Here is an 8,826-nt window from a genome sequence, read left to right as displayed (position 1 = left end):
ATGTTAGGACTTCGTTATCCTCGACGATGGTTCCCCAACCTGAACTTGGTAGTATTTTATTATAAGACACCACGTGGTCATGCTTGTCTCGAGCAATGTGTTCACCCGTTTGTAGCAAAATATAACGCCCCGAGACCGTTGTGCCAGGTGTCCTCCAGTTATTCGCTGTTGTTGCGTTGTCATTGCTTGCGTGTCATGCATTGCATATCATGTCATCATGTGCATTGCATTTGCATACATGTTCGTCTCATGCATCCAAGCATTTTCCCCGTTGTCTGTTTTGCATTCTGGCACTTCTATCTCCTCCAGTGGTCATTTCTACCTTCCTTTCGTGTGTGGGGGTTAAACATTTCCGGATTGGACCGAGACTGGCCAAGCGGCCTTGGTTTACTACCGGTAGACCGCCTGTCAAGTTTCGTATCATTTGGACTTCGTTTGATACTCCAACGGTTAACCGAGGGACCGACAAGGCCTCGTGTTTGTTGCAGCCCAACACCTTGAAGGAAATATGCCCTAGAGGCAATAATAATGTTATTATTTTATTTCCTTATACATAGACAAACTAGACAAACATTATTATTTATGAGTTTTGATGTACCGAAGTTAGTTCGGAGTCCCGGATGTGATCACGGACATAACGAGGAGTCTCGAAATGGTCGAGACATAAAGATTGATATATTGGACGGCTATATTCGGACACCGGAAGTGTTCCGTGTGATTTCGGAGAAAATCGGAGTACCGGAGGGTTACCGGAACCCCCCCGGGAGAAGTAATGGGCCATATGGGCCTTAGTGGAGGGTGGGCCGCGCGCCTCCTCCCCCCTGGTCCGAATTGGACTAGGAGAGGGGGGGGGGCGGCGCCCCCCTTTCCTTCTCCCTCCCCACTTCCTTCCCCTCCTAGTAGGAGTCCTACTCCTACTAGGAGGAGGACTCCTCCTTGGCGCGCCTATAGGGCCGGCCGGCCTCCTCCCCTTGATCCTTTATATACGGGGGCAGGGGGCGCCCCTAGACACACAAGTTGATCCACGTGATCGTTTTCTTAGCCGTGTGCGATGCCCCCTTCCACCATAATCCTCGATAATATTGTAGCGGTGCTTAGGCGAAGCCCTGCGACGGTAGAACATCAAGATCGTCACCACGCCGTTGTGCTGACGGAACTCTTCCTCGACACTTTGCTGGATCAGAGTCCGGGGATCGTCATCGAGCTGAACATGTGCTAAAACTCGGAGGTGCCGTAGTTTCAGTGCTTGATCGGTCGGGCCGTGAAGACGTACGACTACATCAACCGCGTTGTCACAATGCTTCCGCTTTCGGTCTACAAGGGTACGTAGATCACACTCTCCCCTCTCTTTGCTATGCATCACCATGATCTTGCGTGTGCGTAGGAATTTTTTTGAAATTACTACGTTCCCCAACAGTGGCATCCGAGCCTAGGTTTTATGTGTTGATGTTATATGCACGAGTAGAACACAAGTGAATTGTGGGCGATATAAGTCATACTGCTTACCAGCATGTCATACTTTGGTTCGGCGGTATTGTTGGACGAAGCGGCCCGGACCAACATTACGCGTACGCTTATGCGAGACCGGTTCTCCCAACGTGCTTTGCACAAAGGTGGCTAGCGGGTGTCAGTTTCTCCAACTTTAGTTGAACCAAGTGTGGCTACGCCCGGTCCTTGCGAAGGTTAAAACAGCACCAACTTGACAAACTATCGTTGTGGTTTTGATGCGTAGGTAAGAACGGTTCTTGCTAAGCCCGTAGCAGCCACGTAAAATTTGCAACAACAAAGTAGAGGACGTCTAACTTGTTTTTGCAGGGCATGTTGTGATGTGATATGGTCAAGACATGATGCTAAATTTTACTGTATGAGATGATCATGTTTTGTAACCAAGTTATCGGCAACTGGCAGGAGCCATATGGTTGTCGCTTTATTGTATGCAATGCAATTGCGCTGTAATGCTTTACTTTATCACTAAGCGGTAGCGATAGTCGTGGAAGCATAAGATTGGCGAGACGACAATGATGCTACGATGGTGATCAAGGTGTCGCGCCGGTGACGATGGTGATCACGACGGTGCTTCGAAGATGAAGATCACAAGCACAAGATGATGATGGCCATATCATATCACTTATATTGATTGCATGTGATGTTTATCTTTTATGCATCTTATCTTGCTTTGATTGACGGTAGCATTTTAAGATGATCTCTCACTAATTATCAAGAAGTGTTCTCCCTGAGTATGCATCGTTGCGAAAGTTCTTCGTGCTGAGACACCACGTGATGATCGGGTGTGATAGGCTCTACGTTCAAATACAACGGGTGTAAAACAGTTGCACACGCAGAATACTCAGGTTATACTTGACGAGCCAAGCATATACAGATATGGCCTCGGAAAAGGGAGACCGAAAGGTCGAGCGTGAATCATATAGTAGATATGATCAACATAGTGATGTTCACCAATGAAACTACTCCATCTCACGTGATGTTCAACAATGAAACTACTCCATCTCACTTAGAGGATTAGATGGATGTCTATCTAAGTGGGAGTTCTTTAGTAATATGATTAATTGAACCTAAATTTATCATGAACTTAGTACCTGATAGTATCTTGCTTGTTTATGTTTGATTGTAGATAGATGGCCCGTGCTGTTGTTCCGTTGAATTTTAATGCGTTCCTTGAGAAAGCAAAGTTGAAAGATGATGGTAGCAATTACACGGACTGGGTCCGTAACTTGAGGATTATCCTCATTGCTGCACAGAAGAATTATGTCCTGGAAGCACCGCTGGGTGCCAGGCCTGCTGCTGGAGCAACACCAGATGTTATGAACGTCTGGCAGAGCAAAGCTGATGACTACTCGATAGTTCAGTGTGCCATGCTTTACGGCTTAGAATCGGGACTTCAACGACGTTTTGAACGTCATGGAGCATATGAGATGTTCCAGGAGTTGAAGTTAATATTTCAAGCAAATGCCCGGATTGAGAGATATGAAGTCTCCAATAAGTTCTATAGCTGCAAGATGGAGGAGAACAGTTCTGTCAGTGAGCATATACTCAAAATGTCTGGGTATAATAATCACTTGATTCAATTGGGAGTTAATCTTCTAGATGATTGCGTCATTGAAAGAATTCTCCAATCACTGCCACCATGCTACAAGAGCTTCGTGATGAACTATAATATGCAAGGGATGAATAAGACTATTCCCGAGCTCTTCGCAATGCTGAAAGCTGCAGAGGTAGAAATCAAGAAGGAGCATCAAGTGTTGATGGTCAACAAGACCACTAGTTTCAAGAAAAAGGGCAAAGGAAAGAAGAAGGGGAACTTCAAAAAGAACAACAAGCAAGTTGCTACTCAAGAGAAGAAACCCAAACCTGGACCTAAGCCTGAAACTGAGTGCTTCTATTGCAAGCAGACTGATCACTGGAAGCGGAACTGCTCCAAGTATTTGGCGGATAAGAAGGATGGCAAGGTGAACAAAGGTATATGTGATATACATGTTATTGATGTGTACCTTACTAATGCTCGCAGTAGCACCTGGGTATTTGATACTGGTTCTGTTGCTAACATTTGCAACTCGAAACATGGACTACGGATTAAGCGAAGATTGGCTAAGGACGAGGTGACGATGCGCGTGGGAAATGGTTCCAAAGTCGATGTGATCGCGGTCGGCACGCTACCTCTACATCTACCTTCGGGATTAGTATTAGACCTAAATAATTGTTATTTAGTGCCAGCGTTAAGCATGAACATTATATCTGGATCTTGTTTGATGCGAGACGGTTATTCATTTAAATCAGAGAATAATGGTTGTTCTATTTATATGAGTAATATCTTTTATGGTCATGCACCCTTAAAGAGTGGTCTATTTTTATTAAATCTCGATAGTAGTGACACACATATTCATAATGTTGAAGCCAAAAGATGCAGAGTTGATAATGATAGTGCAACTTATTTGTGGCACTGCCGTTTGGGTCATATCGGTGTAAAGCGCATGAAGAAACTCCATACGGATGGACTTTTTGGAACCACTTGATTATGAATCACTTGGTACTTGTGAACCGTGCCTTATGGGTAAGATGACAAAAACACCGTTCTCCGGTACTATGGAGAGAGCAACAGATTTGTTGGAAATCATACATACAGATGTATGTGGTCCGATGAATGTTGAGGCTCGTGGCGGATATCGTTATTTTCTCACCTTCACAGATGACTTAAGAAGATATGGGTATATCTACTTAATGAAACATAAGTCTGAAACGTTTGAAAAGTTCAAAGAATTTCAGAGTGAAGTTGAAAATCATCGTAACAAGAAAATAAAATTCCTACGATCTGATCGTGGAGGAGAATATTTGAGTTACGAGTTTGGTGTACATTTGAAACAATGCGGAATAGTTTCGCAACTCACGCCACCCGGAACACCATAGTGTAATGGTGTGTCCGAACGTCGTAATCGTACTTTACTAGATATGGTGCGATCTATGATGTCTCTTACTATTTACCGCTATCGTTTTGGGGATATGCTCTAGAGACGGCCGCATTCACGTTAAATAGGGCACCATCAAAATCCGTTGAGACGACGCCTTATGAACTGTGGTTTAGCAAGAAACCAAAGTTGTCGTTTCTGAAAGTTTGGGGCTGCGATGCTTATGTGAAAAAGCTTCAACCTGATAAGCTCGAACCCAAATCGGAGAAATGTGTCTTCATAGGATATCCAAAGGAAACTATTGGATACACCTTCTATCACAGATCCGAAGGCAAGACTTTTATTGCCAAATTCGGAAACTTTCTAGAGAAGGAGTTTCTCTCGAAAGAAGTGAGTGGGAGGAAAGTAGAACTTGACGAGGTAACTGTACTTGCTCCCTTATTGGAAAGTAGTACATCACAGAAACTAGTTTCTGTGACACCTACACCAATTAGTGAGGAAGCTAATGATGACGATCATGAAACTTCAGAACAAGATACTACTGAACCTCGTAGATCAACCAGAGTAAGATCCGCACAAGAGTGGTACGGTAATCCTGTTCTAGAAGTCATGCTACTAGATCATGATGAACCTACGAACTATGAAGAAGCGATGGTGAGCCCAGATTCCACAAAATGGCTTGAAGCCATGAAATCTGAGATGGGATCCATGTATGAGAACAAAGTATGGACTTTGGTTGACTTGCCCAATGATCGGAAAGCAATTGAGAATAAATGGATCTTCAAGAAGAAGACTGACGCTGACGGTAATATTACTGTCTACAAAGCTCGACTTGTCGCAAAAGGTTTTTGACAAGTTCAAGGGATTGACTACGATGAGACCTTCTCACCCGTAGCGATGCTTAAGTCTGTCCGAATCATGTTATCAATTGCCGCATTTTATAATTATGAAATTTGGCAGATGGATGTCAAAACTGCATTCCTGAATGGATTTCTGGAAGAAGAGTTGTATATGATGCAACCGGAAGGTTTTGTCGATCCAAAGGGAGCTAACAAAGTATGCAAGCTCCAGCGATCCATTTATGGATTGGTTTAAGCTTCTCAGAGTTGGAATAAACGCTTTGATAGTGTGATCAAAGCATTTGGTTTTGTACAGACTTTTGGAGAAGCCTGTATTTACAAGAAAGTGAGTGGGAGCTCTGTAGCATTTCTGATATGATATGTAGATGACATATTACTAGTCGGAAATGATATAAAATTTTTGAATAGCATAAAGGGATACTTGAATAAGAGTTTTTCAATGAAAGAGCTCGGTGAAGCTGCTTACATATTGGGCATTAAGATCTATAGAGATAGATCAAGACGCTTAATTGGACTCTCACAAAGCACATACCTTGAATTTTTTTGAAGAAGTTCAAAATGGATCAAGCAAAGAAAGGATTCTTGCCTGTGTTACAAGGTGTGAAATTGAGTAAGACTCAATGCCCGACCAATGCAGAAGATAGAGAGAAAATGAAAGATGTTCCCTATGCTTCAGCCATAGGCTCTATCATGTATGCAATGTTGTGTACCAGACTTGATGTGTATCTTGCTATAAGTCTAGCAGGGAGGTACCAAAGTAATCCAGGAGTGGATCACTGGACAGCGGTCAAGAACATCCTGAAATACCTGAAAAGGACTAAGGATATGTTTCTCATATATGGAGGTGACAACGAGCTCATAGTAAATGGTTACGTTGATGCAAGCTTTGACACTTATCCGGACGATTCTAAATCGCAAACCGGATACGTGTTTACATTAAACGGTGGAGCTGTCAGTTGGTGCAGTTCTAAACAAAGCGTTGTGGAGGGATCTACATGTGAAGCGGAGTACATAGCTGCTTCGGAAGCAGCAAACAAAGGAGCTGGATGAAGGAGTTCATATCCGACCTAGGTGTCATACCTAGTGCATCGGGTCCAATGAAAATCTTTTGTGACAATACTGGTGCAATTGCCTTGGCAAAAGGAATCCAGATTTCACAAGAGAACCAAGCACATCAAGGGACGCTTCAATTCCATCCGGGTTCTAGTCCAGGTGGGAGACATAGAGATTTGCAAGATACATACGGATCTGAATGTTGCAGACCCGTTGACTAAGCCTCTTCCACGAGCAAAACATGATCAGCACCAAAGCTCCATGGGTGTTAGAATCATTACCGTGTAATCTAGATTATTGACTCTAGTGCAAGTGGGAGACTGAAGGAAATATGCCCTAGAGGCAATAATAATGTTATTATTTTATTTCCTTATATCATGATAAATGTTTATTATTCATGCTAGAATTGTATTATCCGGAAACATAATACTTGTGTGAATACATAGACAAACTAAACGTCACTAGTATGCCTCTACTTGACTAGCTCATTAATCAAAGATGGTTATGTTTCCTAACCATAGACATGTGTTGTCATTTGATTAAAGGGATCACATTATTAGGAGAATGATGTGATTGACATGACCCAGTCCATTAGCTTAGCACCCGATCGTTTAATATGTTGCTATTGCTTTCTTCATGACTTATACATGTTCCTATGACTATGAGATTATGCAACTCCCGTTTGTTAGAGGAACACTTTGTGTTCTACCAAACATCACAACGTAACTAGGTGATTATAAAGGAGCTCTACAGGTGTCTCCAAAGGTAAATGTTGGGTTGGCGTATTTCGAGATTAGGACTTGTCACTCCGATTGTCGGAGAGGTATCTCTGGGCCTTCTCGGTAATGCACATCACATAAGCCTTGCAAGCATTGCAACTAATGAGTTAGTTGCGAGATGATGTATTACAAAACGAGTAAAGAGACTTGCTGGTAACGAGATTGAACTAGGTATTGAGATACCGACGATCGAATCTCGGGCAAGTAACATACCGATGACAAAGGGAACAACGTATGTTGTTATGCGGTCTGACCGATAAAGATCTTCGTAGAATATGTAGGAGCCAATATGAGCATCCAGGTTCCGCTATTGGTTATTGACCGGAGACATGTCTCGGTCATGTCTACATTGTTCTCGAACCCGTAGGGTCCGCACGCTTAAGGTTTCGATGACAGTTATATTATGAGTTTATGAGTTTTGATGTACCGAAGTTAGTTCGGAGTCCCGGATGTGATCACGGACATAACGAGGAGTCTCGAAATGGTCGAGACATAAAGATTGATATATTGGACGACTATATTCGGACACCGGAAGTGTTCCGGGTGATTTCGGAGAAAACCGGAGTACCGGAGGGTTACCGGAACCCCCCCGGGAGAAGTAATGGGCCATATGGGCCTTAGTGGAGAAAGAGAAGGGCAGCCAGGGTGGGCCGCGCGCCTCCTCCCCCCTGGTCCGAATTGGACTAGGAGAGGGGGGGCGGCGCCCCCTTTCCTTCTCCCTCCCCACTTCCTTCCCCCTCCTAGTAGGAGTCCTACTCCTACTAGGAGGAGGACTCCTCCTTGGCGCGCCTATAGGGCCGGCCGACCTCCTCCCCTTGCTCCTTTATATATGGGGGCAGGGGGCACCCCTAGACACACAAGTTGATCCACGTGATCGTTTTCTTAGCCGTGTGCGGTGCCTCCTTCCACCATAATCCTCGATAATATTGTAGCGGTGCTTAGGTGAAGCCCTGCGACGGTAGAACATCAAGATCGTCACCACGCCGTCGTGCTGACGGAACTCTTCCCCGACACTTTGCTGGATCGGAGTCCGGGGATCGTCATCGAGCTGAACGTGTGCTAAAACTCGGAGGTGCCGTAGTTTCGGTGCTTGATCGGTCGGGCCGTGAAGACGTACGACTACATCAACCGCGTTGTCATAACGCTTCCGCTGTCGGTCTACAAGGGTACGTACATCACACTCTCCCCTCTCATTGCTATGCATCACCATGATCTTGCGTGTGCGTAGGAATTTTTTTGAAATTACTATGTTCCCCAACAGACCCTTCCAAAGTGGCCCAAAACCCACCAAAACCCTCTCCATCATCTCAGTCGTTCGATCACGATCGCGTGGCCAAAAACCGCACCTCATTTGGACTCTCCTAGCTCCCTCTACCTATAAATATGTGCAACCCTTCCAAAATTCGCGGATGAAAGCCTAGCGTCTTCCTCCTCGCGCCACCGGACATGTCCGTCCCGCCGCTGGACGTGTCCACCGCCGCTGCCACACTGCTCCGACCTATGGCGCGCCGCCACGTCACCTGCCCCAACCGCTGCATCCAACCAGCAACCGCCACCTCAGCGCCGCGCCACCCCACTTCGCTACGGGCCTGCCGGAGCCCATCACGGGCCCGCCCGGCCCATCCGGTCACCGCCCCGCGCCGGGTCGTCCCCGCCGCCTCGGGACCTCGCCGCCTCGCCGACCGGCAACCGCCACTGCCGCGCGAGTTCGCC

Source organism: Triticum dicoccoides, chromosome 2A (genome assembly GCF_002162155.2).
Source record: "Triticum dicoccoides isolate Atlit2015 ecotype Zavitan chromosome 2A, WEW_v2.0, whole genome shotgun sequence".
NCBI lineage: Eukaryota > Viridiplantae > Streptophyta > Magnoliopsida > Poales > Poaceae > Triticum > Triticum dicoccoides.
Note: the sequence above shows the minus strand (reverse complement) of the source record.